An 18,971-nucleotide genomic window follows, 5' to 3' on the forward strand; every position below is an offset into this window, starting at 1 on the left:
CCACTGGGCCACCAGGGAAGTTCCAAAATGGTGAATTTTTGGTATGTGAATTATATTTCAATAAAAAGTTCACAACATTTTAAAATTATATTTTTAAAAATCAAATGAGATAAGTAGTAAACAGAAAAATATAGCCACATGAATCACCTGTTGCTAAGCTCTAGTTCACTTAACTATCACTGAAGTGCTTTAAAAGTACTTTGAAAGCAGAAATCTGATTTAGCCCTCACTTGAATTGGCAGCCCTTTAGAAGGAGAAATCTAATGGAAATCTAACAACTGGCCCTGGGTGCAGGCAATAAGGTAGTGCACTGTCGATGTTAATTATTTAACAATAATAAATATAACTTTAATCAGTCTGCTTTTATTATCACTATGTGCCATCCATCTTAAACAATGCTCCAAAAAAATACTTTTCCCCCAAAATATCTTTTGTTAATCCAACTCAGGTTTTCTCAATCTGTTGTTATTTTTGGCCAGATAATTCTTTATTGTAGGAGGCTAAAAAACCTAAATGTAAGAGTGGAAACCATAAAACTACTAGAGGAAAATAGGCAGAACACTCTTTGACATAAATCATAGCAATATTTTTTTTAACCTGTCTCCTAAAGCAAAGGAAATAAAAGCAAAAATAAATAAATGGGACCTAATTAGATATAAAAGCTTTTGCACTGTGAAGGAAACCATAAAATAAAAAGACAACCTACTGAATAAGGGAATTACTTGCAAATGATATGACCAATAAGGGGTTAATATACAAAATATATAAACAGCTCATACAACTCAACATCAAAAAAAAACAACCCACTTTTAAAAAATGTGCAGAAGACCTGAATAAACATTTTTCCAAAGAGGAAGTGCAGATGACCAACAGGCACATGAAAAGATGCTCAACATCATTGATCATCAAGGAAATGCAAATCAAAACCACAATGAGATATCACTCCACACCTGTCAGAATGGCTACCATCAAAAAGTCTACAAATAACAAATGCTGGTGAGGCTGTAGAGAAAAGAGAACACTTGTACACTATTGGTAGGAATGTAAATTGGTGCCCCCGCTATGGAAAACAGTACAGAGGAACTAAAAATAGAATCATTATATGACCCAGCAATTCCACTCCTGAGTATATACTCCAAAAAAAAGTTTGTAAGCTTGCCTAGTCAACATGAACTCAGCTCAAAGAAAAATTGTCCGGAAATGGCTCTTTCAGGAAAGTCTTGGTGCACAATTTTATTTTGAAAGACAGGTAAATAATAAGAGGAGGTAGAATCATTAAGATAAAGTACAATTCTAAAATATAGGACAGGAGAGAAACAAAACGAGTGTCTTTTAACATACTCCTAAAATGTTCTCTCTTACCTACAATTGTAAAACTTTTGGAGTGAATTCTATTCCCATAGTAGAAAGCTAGATACAAGCAAGAAGGATGCATGGCATTTTGCCATGGAATCAGAAATTTCTAAGCTTGGCCTCAGTCGACCACATTTCAGCGTTCCTTTGCCCCAGCACAAAATGCATTGTTCCCAAATATTAAATAATGTCCTATGCCAAAACTTGCCATCACTGGATGGTCAGTGTTGTAAAGTTCTTATGTGGAAGCTGCCCCATTGTCATGATATAAAAACCAGCTGGTGAACCAGAATATATGAACTCGAACTTGAGCTTCAAATAACTGGTCTCATTTTAACAACAAAGCAACCTAGCCGGATTTATTCTTGATTCAGTTAAATATAAGCCACACTCGGGCTGTGGTGGCCTGTAGCTAGCTGGGTGTGTCCCTACAATTCAAAAGATCACTAATAACGTACTGTTTACATTTAAAAGTAGAAAAATTATCCTTAATATACACTTCAATTAAGTGATAATTGAGGATATTAATGCCAATTATGAAAACTGAAAAATTATACAGAGCTTAAAAGCAGTGAAAGGCTATTCTTCCCCAACCCTTCCCATCTACCTCTAAGGTCTTGAAAAGACAGCAGGTAGCTGGGCTTGGAGTTTCTTGGGCATCCCTCTGACACTGCAATTTGTAGTAGGAATTCTCAACTACAGTCCATACCAGATGTCTAGCATACTTTGCAATCAGTTTCTTTGTTACTCATTGATTCATTAGTTTATTCATTCACTCAACAAACATTTATCATGGACCAGGCACTCTGACAAGGATAAAGTGACATGGGAAAAACATAATTGTCCACTAGTGGGGATGTGGATAAATAAATAGCAGTATATTCAAGTTATACGATTGAATACTATTCAATGCATGAACTAGAGCTATATATATCTCCAAAATGTAGTATTTAAGTAAAAAATAGTGTTGGAAAGGAGGTGAGAAAGTGGGCACATATTTATTTCAGGGAGTGTAAATGTATTACAACCTCAAAGGAGGGCAATTTGACAATCCATTGTGATTAATGTTACCATAAAAGTGTCAATTCTAATTTATTCTATAGATATAACTGCACGTATGGGAACTGAACAAGAACACATGAACAAGAATAATTACTGTTTGTAGTAGTAAAATATGGATTGTTCATTAATAGAAGACAAGTTAAATTATGATTATACATCCATGAAGGATTTGAGGTGAACATTTTGTTTTCATTACAATAGCATATCCAGAGATAAATGTTCTAGTGTTCAGTATGAGTTACTTAGATTTATCTCATATTATTACATAGACAACTGATTTCTTAAATTTGCTCTTCTTGGGGGAACACCTAATTCTGCATAATTGTGGATTTTAAGGCACTTGAAAAATATCTATGTTTCTCCTTTTAGATATTGCCTTCCACTAGATTAGATAAGTCTGAATTCCTATAATCACTTTTTATTTTTCCTATCGCTTTAATAGTTCTGAGTTGATAAAATGAATTTATTTCCCAAATGGTTTTATTGTAAAATTTTAAAATAGCATGTGCAGGTGTTACCTAATACAATGTTGCTCTTTTGTATGTTTAGTGCACAGAATCTAATTTCACGTGGATAAATTTGCTATTTACCCCATGGGTCACCAGGAAGGAGCAACTTTCTATACAGTTTGCCCACTCCGGCCAGTAGACCATCAGTAGATGATCTTAAAGATCTTAAAGATGATCTTAAAGATATGAATAGCATACTGCATATTTTTCAAAATAACACCAGGGGTCACTATAAGCTAGAAACCTTCAAATGTTTTAAAATGTTGAGTTCATCACAATGATTCAATCACATGATTTTTACTTGAATATTAAGCCACAACAAAATAAATTCAGTATTTATTATTCAAAATAAACAGGCAAATGAAGGATAAGGACAACAGGAAGAGTAAATTCAGGTTGAAGATTAGATAGAATACTTTTCAATTTTGGGGTCAGGTGGGATAGGGTATATACAGGAAATAGAGTTCCGGTTACCAAACTATAGATTTTAGCATTTTAGGGGATCATTAACCCCTTCTGGAATTTGCTTATAGCTACAGACATTCTGACCCAGAAAGATGCACAAAATTCAGTGTTTACCAATAAAGAACCAAGGATCTTAGGTTGAGAAACTCTACCATAGGAATTTCAGTCTGATTTCTCTTATTTGTAAAGGATAAGCAAGGATGGGTTGTGTTGTAGGTTTGTTTTTAGCTACAGTTAGATCTGTGCTGCGGTAATTCAGCACCCAGCAAACTTGCCCCACAGAAGCCACTGGCCAGTCATGATAAGTGCAATTCTGCTTATTAGCAGCCTAACCTATACATGAATCAGTACCTTCACCCAAAAGAGCCAGTCACACTGAGGCTGAATGCTTGCCCTCATCCTTTGGATTATTTATGAATTGCTCCTCCAGAGGCTATAAGTTAGGGGACAACAAAATTATGAACGAAAATGCATGCAATTTTCAGTCACAAATAATCATTACCGTGAAGTTCATCTTAAGAATGTGACTACTTCATTTGACTTGCTATGTGGTTGCCATCATGCATATTTCCTCACCCCTGAGAAGGCAGATTTAAAAAGACACTGTGGGGAATTCTCTGACAGTCCAGGGGGTAGGACTCCGTGCTTCCACGGCAGGGGGCATGGGTTCGACCCCTGGTGGGGGAACTAAGATCCCTCAAGTCATGCAGCAAAAAAAAAAAAAAAAGGCACTGTAGACTCTTGTGTATTTCATTATAATGTAGACAGGGCATACATTTATTATGGCCTTTGCAAGTCCATCCTTCCTTCAAGGGAAAGCAAATCAGAACGTGGAAAGGACTTGTTAGATTTCCACTTGTTTGGGGAACCAAGGAGGTTTGCAGCTATGACAATTAAAGTGTAGAGTGTATTAGAGAGGACAGTAGTATTAAATGAAGAAAAATTGTTTAAATAGAAAAAATATTTAAAACTTTCCCAACACCACAGGGAATAATTTGTGTGCAAAATCGATGGGATTTAGGGCGTGACTAAATAAAAGGGGAGAGATGAACTATGAATAAAGTCAAGCTACACTGCTGAGACTTAATCTTCAAGGAGGTATGGAAGGTGTTTAAACACAGGAGTGGCAGAAACAGTTTTGGCTTTTTGGAAAATCACTCTGGCAATCAGGGAGCAATGCGTAGATTAATAGAGGCAGGAGGTGCAGATGGGAACTAAGATGATGGACATGGGAGTGAAGAGGGAAATACTGGGAGAGGCAGGATGACTGGCTGGGTGTTGTTTATTTTTGTCTCTGTGGTGTCCTGGTGCCAACCGTGCCTACTACTAGCTTAGGCATTAATAATAAACATATATTTATAATAATTTTTAACAAACGAGGGGCCTTTACATAATAATGTATCTTTCAGGTTTCTGGTTTGGCTGTTGAGCCATTCATTGAGTTAGATAAATAAATCTTTCTAAGCATCAAAGGGATGGGAGGCCTCTGAAAGGAAAGGGTAGGGAGATCTGACTATAAAAGATCTAAATGTCTATACATCACAATGGTTGTGAATTGACTGTGAATAAAATGAGAGAATAAAGTAGGAAATAATATTCATAAGAAATGATTGTATGCTTATTAGCTAAATAGCGCATACAAATCTCTAAGAAAAACATGGAGAACTCAAAAGGAGGAAATAAGACAAAATGACACTAACAGGTAACTAAAGAAATACAAGTGACTAAAACCCATCACATAATTCAGCAATTCCACCTCTGGCTATATATCCGAAGGAAATGAAAACGGAATCTCTGCGAAATATCGGCACGCCCACGTTCATAGCAGCGTTATTTATAATAGGCAATATATGGAAACAACCTCAGTGTCAACTGATGGATGAATGGATAAAGATGATGTGGTAATAATACACAGTGAAATATAGCCCAGCCATAAAAAAGGAAATGCTGACATTTATGGTCACATGGATGAACCCTGAGGACATTATGCTAAGCAAAATAAATCAGAGAAAGACAAGTACTGGATGATCTCACCTATATGTGGGATCTAAAAAAGCTGAACTCATAGAAACAGTGGTGGTAGCCGTGGCTGGTAGGTGGGGGAAATGGGGAGAGGTTGTTCAGAGGGTACAAACTCCTAGTCATAAGATGAATAATTTCTGTGAACCTAATACATAGCATGGTGACTACAGTTAACAGAACTGTATTATGTACTTGAAGGTCGATAAGAGAACTTAAATATTCTCATGGAACTGCTATCAAAAAAGATTCTGGATGGATTTCTACTTCTGGCCATGATGGAATAAAGGGAATTGGATTAGCTCTCAGGACCACCTTTTTTTTCCTACCCAGCTATTTGGTTATAATTGAAATCAGATTAAACAGACTATTTAGCTACATATCATACATTCATAGTTTGCATTAATAGAGCTAGACAAATAAGCCTCAAAAGGATCAAATGGATTTCAAGTAACTTAACTGCATTTTAGAACTGAAACCCTAACATATTTAAAGGAATTTTTTTAAAAACCCAACATCCAATAGCATATAATTGACAGCACTGGCATCTAATCATATATTGTCAGACATACAATTAAGCAGTAAAACATGTCCCAACACCAAGAGGAAAAAACCAGGATGCAGATACAGAAATGACATAACTAATATAGTCAGCAGACAAGATATTAAAACAACTATTAAAGATATACTTCTTATGCTCAAGGGGATTAGAGAAAAGAAACATAAATTGTAAAAAGATCCAAGTTAAATTTCTAGATGTGAAAAATATCAGATCTGAGATGCAAAAAAACAATGGATGAGATTAACAGCATGTAAGACACCATAAGACACTGCAAAAAAGCTTGTGAAATTGAAGACAAAGCAATTGAAAATAACCAAAATGAAACTCAGAGGGAAAAGGTTTTAAAAAAATGAATAGAGCAACATAAAACAGCTTAATATACATCACACATATAATTAGTCTTAGAAAGGAGGGAGAAGGGGTTCAGACAAAAAATGTATGAAGAGATAATGGCTAAATATTTGTCATATGATGAAAACTATAAAACGAACAGGTCAAAGCTCAACATACCCCAAGTAAAAGAAACAGGAAGATTAAACATAACAAAGTACATCTCACTGAGAAGTAAACGGCAAATTAGCACATGAAAATCTGCTCATGATTATTAGTCATCAGGGAAATAAAATCAAAATGAGAAGCCACTCCATACCTACTAAATGCAAAACTTAAAAAGGCTTCCAATACCAAATGTTGGCAAAGACACAAAGCAACTGTAACTCTCATACATTTCTGGTGGGAATGTAAATTGGTAGAGCAACTTTGGGAAAAGTTTAAGTCTTTAAAAATTAAATGCTTAGGACTTCCCTGGTGGTGCAGTGGTTAAGAATCCACCTGCCAATGCAGGGGACACGGGTTCGAGCCCTGGTCCAGGAAGATCTCACATGCTGCGGAGCAACTAAGCCCGTGCGCCACAACTACTGAGCCTGTGCTCTAGAGCCCGTGAGCCACAACTACTGTGCCTAGAGACCGTGCTCTGCAACAAGAGAAGCCACTGCAATGAGAAGCCCACGCACCGCAACAAAGAGTAACCCCTGCTCGCCACAACTAGACAAAGCCCGCGCTCAACAACGAAGACCCAACACAGCCATAAATACATAAATAAATAAAACTTTTAAAAAATATATTAAATGCTTACCCTACAACTCAGTAGTCCCACTCTTGTATTTAGCCAAGAGAAATAAATCCCTATGTCCACACAAATACTAGTATAGCAGATCTTTAAAGAAGCTTTACTCACAACAACCAAAAACTGGAAACAACCCAGTGTCCATCAACAGATGAGTAGATAAATAAACTACGGTATACTGGTTCATTGGATTTGGTAACATCAAAGGACCAAACTACAGAATCAGGCAACAACGAAGAAGAATCTCAAAGGCATTACGCTAACCAAAAGAAGTCAGACAGAAAAGCACTCCCCTCACACTACTCCCGTCCTGAACAAAAGACTGCAAACTGTATGATTCCACTCATGAAATTCTAGAAACGATAAACTATAGTGACAGAAAGCAGATTAATGGGTTGCTGGGATGGGGGAGGGAACAGACTCTAACGGAGCACAGTGGAACTTTTTGGAGTGATGGAAATATTTTATATCATAATTTGGGTGGTAATGACACAACTGTATACATTAGTCAACATCAAATTATGTACTTAAAATGGGTGAGACCCTCAAGTAGATCATGACAATTAAGCACATCTTTAGAAAGAAGTCAATGAAAATACAAAGAGTTGAAACACTGTAACAGAAAGCAGTAAATACTTGGACTACTAGCTCCAAGTATTCTTTCCCTTCAAATGTACTTTAGTTCACAATCATTTGAACTAAAACATTTACCCTAAAACATTCAACTTTAAAAATAATAAACTTCAAAGTAAACACGCTGCCTTTCTGAAGACACTCTGGTGAGTCAATGATTTAAGGATTAATTTAGCATCTCATTTCTTGAAAATTATCTAATTCACAGTTAAATAGAATAATCTACAAGGAAGAATGTTTTTAAAACATATTTTTTTCAAATTCATTTGATTTAATGGCAAACTAAATGTTCAAAAGACAACTATTTTCACTCTTTAAGCTGGCAAAAAATAAATTCAGCACTTTTTTTTCTGTACTTGAAATACAAAGCAATTGGGAAAAAACATCTCATTTACATTTAAAAATTTAGTCTCACTCGCCTTTTCCTGGAAGACCTGTAGAGGCAAAAGAAAGTGGATATTGCAGAAAAGGTTAGTGTAAATTCACAGATCTTTAAATTCTCTTTGGGGTATTTATGCTTATACCCCTCTCCTAACCATCTTCTTTTAAATTTAAAAGAAGACGAAGGGTCTTTTGGTCTTCAGGTAGGAGTTACGTCTGTCCTTCCTTGAGGAGATTTATCCCAGGAGGCGGGGACATTGTGAATCTTTGTGGGAGAGTTTCAAGTTCCAGGCTGGAAGAGATTAGATCGATTCATCCGGCTCAGTTAGCAGTTGTTGGTTGCCTCCTGTGTTCCAGGCAGCGCTAAGCCCTAGAAAGTTAAAAAAAAAAATCCAAACAGACCAGGTCTTGTCCTCAGAGGACTTACAGTCTCTGGAAAGGAGGGAGAAGAAAGTCCTCGGGTGCCATGACACTTCAGTTCTGCGGTCGGTGCCCCAGTGCGCAAAGAGTGCTGGACAGCTGGGCATTACAGAGGGACACTGACCTTGAGGTGACACAATGGGAAGGGAGATGAGAGTCAGAGAAGGGGTTTGGAAAGGTCCCGCTGCAGGAGTGTTCTCTACGCAAATGAAAGGTAAACCAGAGCATCTGGCCTAGAAGGGAGAAAGGCCCTCTCCCCTTCCGTTGCCCCGGCCTAAGGACCAGCTTCTGCAGCCACCCAGGCTAGGAAGGGAAAAAGGATAAGGTATCCTTGGAGTTGAGAGTTTAACGGAGAAGAATTACATTGAATCAGGATTGTGAATTTACTCATGACAAGCTAAAGGCACTGAATTTTACTAGGGGGAGCCCTTGAAGGTTCTTTAACTGGCTGAGGTCATAATCAGACTAGTACTTCAGGAAGATCACACCCCCGCCCTTATCCTCAGAGAGAGCTTGGATTAGAGGGGAGAACACTGAGAACTTACAATGTGGAAGGATTCCATGTCGTTGCAGGAAAGAGTGGGGCGTGGGAGGAGGGTCACGTCCCAGGTCTCAGGCGAGTCCCTGGGATGGGACGGGCCACAAAGTGTGGGTCCTTGGGTTGGTGCAGAAAAGAATTCAAGAGCAAGCCATAGTAAAGTGAAAGCAGGTTTATTTAGAGAGATACACATTCCATAGACATGATCTCGGTTGCCTCGGCCTGCAGCGGCTTGAAGCAGGATTTCGGGTCCCGGCCACAGACCGACGTCGGGAGTGGCAGTGAGAGCACTGAATGCTGGCCTCCAGACCACCAGGGACCAGTGGCCAGTGACAAGGCCCTGGCCCATCAGCTGTGAAGAAATGAATTTCCACAGAGATGGAAAGTAGTGAAGCAAGTAACGTGTTTATTAGGAGGAAAAAGAACTTGTGCGTAGACACATGGGCGGGCTCAGAGAGAGAGAGAGTCGAGCGCTTGTGGCAGTTTGAATCACTTGTTTGGGGCATTTCTTCTAGGTTTCCTTTGATCAATCAACTTGCTTTCCCTGGTTCTGAGTCCGTATTTGGTTTACCTCAGGGTCCTACCCTGTGTGCGAGCATCTCTTAGCCAAGATGGATTCCAGCGAAGAGGCCTATGGGTACTTGACATCACTTACTATGGGGTGGCACCCGCTCCCCTTTTGACCTCCAAGGAGCCTTTCTGCGGATGTGTAGTCGGGGAGGTCTCCTTGACTTCGAGAATGAGGAATATGCGGTCTCTTATCTTCTATCCGGGCAGGGCCCAGCCTCCTCCATCATCCTGCTCTTATGGAGCTTCTGCTATTATGGAGTTTCTGTCCACAAGGGAGAAACTGTTCAGCCTGGGGCCATCTACCTCCTGCCTCAGAGAGACTACGGTTGTCTCAGAAAGTGAGAGAGGCCCCGAAATATGGGGTGGTTAGTTTTTATGGGCTGGGTAATTTCATAGGCTAATGAGTAGGAGGATTATTGCAACTGTTTTGGGGAAGGAGCAGAGATTTCCTGGAATTCGGCCACTGCCCACTTTTTGGCCTTTTATGGTCAGCCTCGGAACAGTCGTGGCACCTGTGGGTGTGTCATTTAGCTGATGTGTTACAGGAAGCGTACGATGAGGCTCAGGGTCTAGTGGAAGTCCCCCATGTTGGAACTAGTTGGCTCTAACCAGTTTGTGTCGTGTTCTCAGTGGCTGTGCCACTCTGTGTCTAGTGGAAGTCCCCCATGTGGGAACTAGTTGGCTGTAACCAGTTTGTGTCGTGTTCTCAGTGGCTGTGTCACTCTGTGTCTAGTGGAAGTCCCCCATGTTGGAACTAGTTGGCTCTAACCAGTTTGTGTCGTGTTCTCAGTGGCTGTGTCACTCTTTTAAAGGTGTGCCCTGACCCTTCCTGGTAATGGGAGTGTACGTCAAATACGAGAGAGAGAAAGGCCGTGAATGGTCCAACTCTTGGGAGGGTCTCAAAGGCTAAAGCGGGAGGAAATGAATGGTCTGTTTCACAGTAGAACCACAAGAATTCTGGCCAGAATTCCCAGAAACCAAGGTGCAGATAAGCGCAAAGTCTCCTGCAGAGAGACGCAATCATTTTCCCTATCTTTTAACGTGGTTTGCAGCATATACACAATCATTCTACAAACATTTTCTCTTGTGTTTGCAGAGGCAAAGGACCGTTGTCTTCCAAAGGACCGGTGTGTCGCCAGCTGCTGGCGGGTGGGAATAGCTCTGGTGGTCTCGGGTCTGCCTGGGCATCCTGACTGATCCCGAGTGGACGTGGAGCACAGAGCCCGCACGTCCTCGGCTGTGTGGCCGGAGCCCAACAGTGTGTCCAGCGTCAGAAAATAATCCGTCAAGTGAGAAAACGCTCTCCTCTCTCTGAGCCTCTTGGTTCATCATTTATTTATGCCAGTCATGAGTGAACGGACCCAGTCAGAAAATAAACCTTTGTATATGTGAACAGTTTTTAAAACATGACTTTTATTAACAAATGTAAAAAACAAATTGTTGAAGTTACTTTTGCTGACTGGAAAGCTTAATCTCTCAAAATTTGTGCTTTTTTTTTTTTTAAATAAGAATAGATTTGTAGAAAATTTCCAGAAAAAAGTGTGAAGATAGTACACACCCCACATCCAGCTCCCCCTGCTATTAACATCTTACACTAGTACGGTGCACTTGTTACAATTAACTAACCAATATTGAGACGTTAATCTTAACTAATCTGTTGTTCAGATTTCCTTAGTTTTTGCCCCACGACCTATCCCTCTTCCCGGGTCCCACCCAGGAGCTCACAGCTCCATACATTCGGTTGTCATGTTTCCGTCGTGTTTCCCTCATGTCTTCTTTGTTTTGGGGGGTCTTGACAATTTTAAGGAGTAGTGGTCAGGCATCTTGTAGAATGTCCCTCAGCTGAGACGTGTCCCATGTTTTTCTCTTGATTCAAGTGGAGTTCTGTGTTTTGGGGGGCGCTGCCAGGGTACAGTCCGTTTTTATCATCTGTATCCAGGATACACACCACCAACACGGCCCACCGCGGTCAGGGCTAACCTTGACCAACTGACTGAGATAGAATCGATCAGGTCCTCCGCTGTAAAGTTACTGTCGTTTCCCCTTTTCACTGCGGTATTCCCTGGAAGGCTTTGTGCACAGCCCACACTTGAAGAGCGGGAGTTACACTTCACCACCTGGACGGAAGAGTATCTACGGAAATTATTCGGAATTCTTTCACCCAAGAGATTTGTGTATTCTTCCCCATTTACAAATTCAGTCATTTATTTATATCAGTATGGACTCACGGATATTTACTTTATATTTTCAGTTATGATCCAATGCTACGTTCTTTAGTTCCAGCTTTGAGCATTTGGAGATCTTTTGGTTGACTTCTGTGTCGGTTGGACACAACCCCATCACTCTGTGTGTGTGTGTGTGTGTGTGTGTGTGTGTGTGTGTGTGTGTGTGTACTTTCTTACTTTCTGGTACCACAATGTAGTCCTGTCTCATCGTGTAGTATTTTCCCTGTGCCCTGCATGGAGTGCATGCCCCCTTCCCTTGGGAAATGTAAGTAATAAGTTCTTCTTTCCATGGCATTGGCCTCGCTGTGTAGTAACGCAGTCACCTGCATAAACTACAATCTCACAGGAATGTATTTGGGAAAGATGTGACATACTATATAGGCCTTAGTGGTTTAATATACATGCAAAAATATTTCTATTTATTTTAAAATTTGGGAGAATTTAGCCATACTGTTAAAGAAGGAAAAAGTGCCAAAAAAATACAAATAAATTTGATCTGTAAAGTTAGTATTTTTGAATAATACAATAGGAAAAGAAGAGATTATTAAGACATATTTGCAGAAACTTTAATGCTTTCCAAGCTACCGTTCAAAAAGCAAAAGAAACTAAATACTATCGTAAAGGTCAAACTTAGAATAGAAATTATAAAGAAAGAAAAGTTGTGTGTGTGCTTGTGTGTGTTTGATTTTAGAAAGGCTTACCTTCAAAGAACGTCAAACCAATAACAACTGTCTGAAACAAAAGTATGAAACCACCTAACTACAGGGGAAGAAGGTACAGGAATTAGTTCACAGTTGAAAATTTTCGAGGGTGTCTGCTATGAGACCATGGAATGCTTTTGTGAGAGACATTTTAAATTGACTAACATCAACTCGAGGCCAAGTTTGTTCGCACTAAGTTTATAAATGTTTTGAAATTAATCAGCCACATTATACCTAAACTCAGGGTGACCATGTATCCTGGCGTGATTATTAATATCACCCCCTCTCACTCTCAAAAGTGTACCAGTTCAGACAGAAAATTACAATAAATTACACATCTACCTGTCTAACCCTCACTTATCCCAGGGCAGAACTTTTTTAGTACACGGTTAGTGGCACATGTACTGAAAGAATGTTGTAAAGTGTTTACCCTGAAAGACCCAGAGTAAATTCTCTCAACCAGTGCTTAATGTAAACAGTTCTTACAGTTGATTAAAAATCACTGCTGCTCAGTGTGGCTTTGATTTCCATTTATTGGTCATCTACAAAGGAACTCTCAGTTGGGATAGAAACAATTGTTTTTATATTGCTGGGGGATAAGTCCCTCGGAAACATTCCATAGCCAACAATTCAGCTTCCTTGCGTCTTGGGTTGGATGACTCTGAGACTTGCGTTTTGTACTTTTCCCCAGAATTTTCTTGCCTGGTGTCACTTCTTTCCTCCCGGTGTCACTTCTTCCCTTCTCTACCAGTGTTTCCAGAACCTTCCAAATACACTCCTTGCATTTAAATCCTTGTCTCATCTGCACGGGATGGGGGAGGGGGACCCAAACTAATTTACAAACATTTTGTCATTTGGCCATCAGCTTAACTTTTAGAGGATGGCAGAATAATATTATTTCACTTTTAAAGAGGAAACAGAGGTTGTGCACTTTTCAAAGCCACCCATCTAGTAAGATTCTGAGTTGAGAGATGAACTAGTCTCCTGATTTCAGATTCTATGTTCTTTCCCTTATACCTTGAATCCCTATATTGAATCCCTCTATCGAGGTGTGTTCTTGTCTACGAGATCCAATCTCATAGACAAGAACATCTACATTGGTAGATGTGTGAATACCAATAGGTAAAGTCATGGGAATATCACAGGGAAACAATGGTCTAAGGTAAAAAGTGGACAAGTAAGGTATAATGCAAAGAATTAACCAATTGTTGAAAATCATGTTCACACTAAGGTGATGAGTCAAGAGGAAAGAGACCAAAGGTGGAGGTAAGTGCACTTACTGTAGAAAGTAGCCTTGATAGAAAGCACAGGAACAGGTGGGCAGGTGGTCCATGGGCTCTAAAGGGAGGATACAGGCTAGATCAGAATGCTCGGTGTTATTATTCCAGTTGCTGCAGCCCAACTGGAGGCTCCCTGGGGCATTGGTAATGGTCGTGGGCCCTGCTGCCCAAGAGGGCTCTCTCCAGTATCACAGAGAATGTCTGAATCCGCATTAAAAAATATCTCTGAAAGACCAGAGTACGGAGAAGTTTGGAATCTTTTGAGACGTGCTCATGGTCATTAATAAGGTAACATTTCAACATGACAGAATTTTAGAAAATGGCCTTACAGAATTGAAAAGATTACAATCAAGATTTAATCTTCATTTTCATTATCCTGCTCCCTCCTCCTCTCCTATCTGACTTTCTCCCCCATCCATATCTATTTATCTGAGAATCCTGATGGCACCTGGCTGTTGGCATTCAGACCATTTAGTTCCTTCTAATGATAGCTTTTGTGGGCCAGCAGACACCCAGCCTTCTAAGCACACAGAAATCCTACTGTGCTTTATAAGAGTAAATGTACTCCTATAAAACATTTCCACAAATAACCATTGGAATAATATTTTTATTGTCTGAATTAGTCACATTAAGGAGAACTTTTCCCTTATCTCTACTCTTTCTCTTTTTAAAATAAGATTAACATAACTGAGATTGGTGGGGATTCACTGGAAGGACCTTTGTGAAATCAGAAAGCCTGGATTTCTCTCTTCATTTTACCTCTAATTGTGGTACCCTAAGCACACCATATAATAGTCTCATTAGAAGGTCCTATTGAGAAAAGCAGGAGCAGGGAGCCATCTGGTGTGTAAGGTACCTGCTGGCTGAAAAATTTATGTGACTAAAAATAATCTCAGTATGATGACTCTTGAAATTAGGCACCTGGACAAACATGCTGCCTAGTGACCAGCCCAGGAGACTGCTATTTTCCCACCCTCTGCCCAGAGATCAGATGGAGTAAAAAGCCCTGGAAAACCACAGCCCTGGTTTGGGGGTAGAGGACTGACAGGTATATGGTTTCAAAATGACCACGAAGATGGAGGCATGATCAGTAATCATCATGAGGCCTCTTGACAGATTTGAATAGAGTGTAGAGCACGGGGGCTCAGGGGTTGGGGGGGAATGATGAACTGTGCAAATATAAAGAGGGGTGCCTGGGTGAGAACGTGATTGGCAATGCCAAATATGGCCCAGATCTGGAAGATGTAGACAGTTCCAGGTGGATGTTAATAATATAGTGCTGCATTAATTCTAAACTTACGATAAGTATAAGAAAAGCTTTCAAGTTCATTTTTTTCACCATTTAATTATGAAAAGTTTTAAATATACATAAAAGTTGAAAGAATTTTACACTATAAACCTGTATACCCACAACCTAGATTTTACCATTAACATTTTATTTTATTTACTTTATTGCCTATTATCAATCTGTCCATCCCTCTGTTATCCATCAACCCATCTTATTTTCTTATGCATTTCAAAGTAAGTTGCAGAAATCAGTACACTTTCCCTAAGCTATATATATATATATATAGATAGATAGATAGATAGATAGATAGATATAGATATATAGATATATAGATACATACACATATATATATATTTTTAAATTTTTTTTGGCTGCACCGCATGGCTTGTGGGATCTTAGTTCGCTGACCAGGGATTGAACCCATGCCCTCGGCAGTGGAAGTGCAGAGTCCTAACCACTGGACCAGCAGGGAATTCCCCTAAACTCTATATTGTTTACAGTTTTTTTTTTTTTTAAGGTAAAATTTACACACAATGAAATAGACAAATCTTGTCTACTATTCTTTGAGTTTTGATGAATGCATACATCTATGCATTCCAAACCTCTATCAAGATTTAGAACTTCTTCACCTGAGAAACCCACCCCCCTTCTCATCTCCAGCCAATCTTTGTCCCTGCCCACCCAGAGGCAGTCACTATGTTTATTTCTACATTCCAGGTTAGTTTTTCCTGTTCCAGAACTTCACGTAAATGGAATCATACGCTTTGTACTCTTTTCTGTTAGGCTTTCACTCAGCATAATGCTTTTGACATTCCCCTCCAGTAGTTGTGTGTATTCATAGCTTGTTCCTTTTTTATTGTTAATTGGTGTTCCATTTTATGTATATACCATAGTATGTTTTTCCATTCTCCTATTGATGGATACTTGGCTTATATGCAGGAGGAGAATTGCTAGGGTAGGTGTATGGTTCCCTTTTGAAGGAAGCGTGGGGTCATTTTACAAAGCAGTTGTTCCATTTTCACATTCCCACCAGTAATGTCTGAGGCTTCAGTTACTCCTCATGCTTGCTAGCACTTGCTACTGCGGGTGTGCAATGACATCTTACGCAATTTTAATTTGCATATCGTTAATGAATAGTGACACTGGGTAGCTTTTAATGAGATTACTGACCAATCGTATATCTTCTTTGTGAAGTATCTGTTCAAATCTTGTGTCCATTTTTTCATTGGGTTATTTGTTTTCATTACTAAGTTGTAAGGAGTCTTTACTTATCCTTAATACCAGTCCTCTGATAGATATATGTTCCCTCAGCTTGTGGCTTGATTATTCATTTTTTAAAAGGTGTCTTTTAATAAGAAATTTTAAATTATAATTAAATCCAAGTTATCACTTTTCTCTTTTAATGTCTTTTGTTTTCAATGATTACTTTTTTCCTATTGTTATTGTTTTCTATGTTTTTTTCTAGGAAACCTTTACCTACCCTCAAGTCAGAAAAATAGCCTCCTATGTTTCCCCCTGAAAGTTTTATGGTTTGAGCTTTTACATTTAGGCATATGATCCATCTGAAAATAATTTTTGTGTATGGTGTGAGGTAGGGATCATGCTTTTTTTTCCCCCCAAAATATCCAGTTGTTCTAGCACTATTTGATGAAAAGGTTGTCCATTTCTGATTTCTTTGTCTTCTTTGCTGAAAATCAAATAACCTTATAAGCTTCGGTCTGTTTTCCTCCTCTGTATTCCATCCCATTGCTGTAGTGGTTGATCCTTATATAAATATTACACTGTTTTGAAACTGTAGATTTATAGTACGTCTTGAAGTCAGGTGGTATAAGTTCTCCAACTTTAGTCTTCTTAAGACTTTTTTGCATATTCTATATAGACTTTTCCATATAAACTTAAGAACTAGCTGGTCAATTCCTACAAAAAAGACTGCTGGGATTCTAATTGGGCTTGTGATGAATTTCATTTATTTTTGAATGCAAAAAAAGTTGATGGATTATTTGAGTATTTGATTTTATTCTGAACTTGCTTTTAACAGGAACATAAAGAGAATAGAATATAAAATTTTAAAGAAGGTCAAAGTGATTAAATGGCTGCAACTAGGAGCAAGCATAGAGTATAGGAATGGTTTGCGTGGTAACTGTAAGACGTAAATTTCCCCGCAATTTTTGCCTAGTTTTGTTAATTGCTTGGCGATTCTTATATACATTTTATATAAGGCACAAAACAACCACATAGCTCAGTCTGACTTTGCTTCTGAAATGATTTACCAATTCTCCTCTGGTTCTTACACTAAGAATGACGATAAAAGAATGTATACCTACCTGATTCAAACATAAATGGAAAATTCTGCCCCAGGATGGGGTTTAATCTCAAGATTCCTACTCCAGCCCTGTTTGCCAACTTCCCTTAGCAAACCCGAGACAGTTTTTCTATCACTCTTTCTCTTCTCTTTCAGTTCTGCCCCTCTGATATCAGGAAAGCCTAACATGGTCTACATAACAACATCAGATGGAAGTGGAGGGAAATGATAAAAAGAAAAAAATTACTATTTCAATTCCATTTCAACCCAGTTTAAAAAAAAAGATGTACCTCTATTTCAGACAGAACTTATATTCATATCATGCAAATTACAGGGATACACACAAGACAGGAGTTTGTTTCCTCTAGGCTAGTAGACCAGTTATCTATAGTTCTAAAGAGGTTAATTTTCTATTTTGCTGGAAACATCCCCTTAGGGTATCCAAATATGCATACCTTGGGTATTAGACATTTTGTAAGTGCCACAGAGTTTGGAGTCTGACATCATCTCTTCTGCTTATCTGCCTTATTTGTTTGAGCCAAAACTTTGAAATCAGCTAAGAGTCTCAGTCTTTAAATGTCTCCGGTATCCCCATGAGAGGTCATGGCTTTCTCTACTTTGGGGACAGAATAAAATGTCAGGGACAACTTGGTGAAGGGTTATTAAACGGAAAAATAGTTTGCTATCGGATGTTAGATCTTCTTCCCTTTGGGTACACCCATCTCTGTAGTCTCCCTGCCCAGCTGGGTGTCTAGAATGTGGTACGTGCACTATTGATATTTTTTAAATTGAATGTCATTAATTTTTGGCATCTTCCCTATTTGGGCCATAAGACAAAGAAATTGGTAGGATGACCTTTCCAGATTCTTGTCTAGCTTGCCACTCTGATTTTAGCATTCAATACCATTTCACAGTCACTTGATGTTTTAAAAAGTTAAGAATGTGTTTGCGAGCCTGCCTGGAGGGCCCTCTTCCCCGTTCACGGAACAGCTGCGCCAGAGTGTGCTGTGCACGGGGAATTGACGGCTGACGCTTCAGGGCCGGGATGGGGTGCGATCCCATCATTTTAACAAACTGCTCCCGCTCAGCTGCACAAAGCAGCGCTGGAAGACGGCGCTGCCTGGATCTGCTCTCCAGCTCCCCCAGAACCGCTCCACGTTGCCTGTTCCTGTTGACTTCCTGTTTTCCTTTTTCTCTTTTTCCTATCCTGGCACCTTATAATAATATTTTAATACTGAAGAAAATTCAGATAGTCTGGGCCTGCCACGCATCCCATTCAAGGGAGGGAGGCGGGGAGAGGAATGGCCGGAGGGCGGAGAAGATGACTAATCTATCTGAGCTCGTATTCCGAGCTGGAAACTTTCATGGATTCCGTATTTCACATACCAGACATTTATTTCACACTCATTATGGGCCAGGGATTTTGACATATTATATATTTGCCTCATCTCACCTGCCGAGGAGCATGTGGGGTCAGTATGATTATAAAACCCGTTTTCCATACAAATAGGAAGCTGAGGTTCAGACATAAAATGAT

At 39.3% G+C, this 18,971-nt stretch overlaps 1 long non-coding RNA gene across 1 annotated transcript in view; it reads left to right on the forward strand.

Annotated features, from left to right (window-relative positions):
• Positions 1–15,423, forward strand: part of LOC309646600 — a 28,147-nt gene extending 12,724 nt beyond the window's left edge. Inside the window, exon 3 of the long non-coding RNA XR_014255454.1 lies at positions 10,735–15,423. This is a non-coding gene — a long non-coding RNA (uncharacterized lncRNA). The remainder of the gene's footprint in view (positions 1–10,734) is intronic.
• The last annotated feature ends 3,548 nt before the right edge of the window (positions 15,424–18,971 follow it).

The sequence above is a fragment of the Balaenoptera physalus genome (assembly GCF_965194825.1).
Source record: "Balaenoptera physalus genome assembly, chromosome: 17".
NCBI lineage: Eukaryota > Metazoa > Chordata > Mammalia > Artiodactyla > Balaenopteridae > Balaenoptera > Balaenoptera physalus.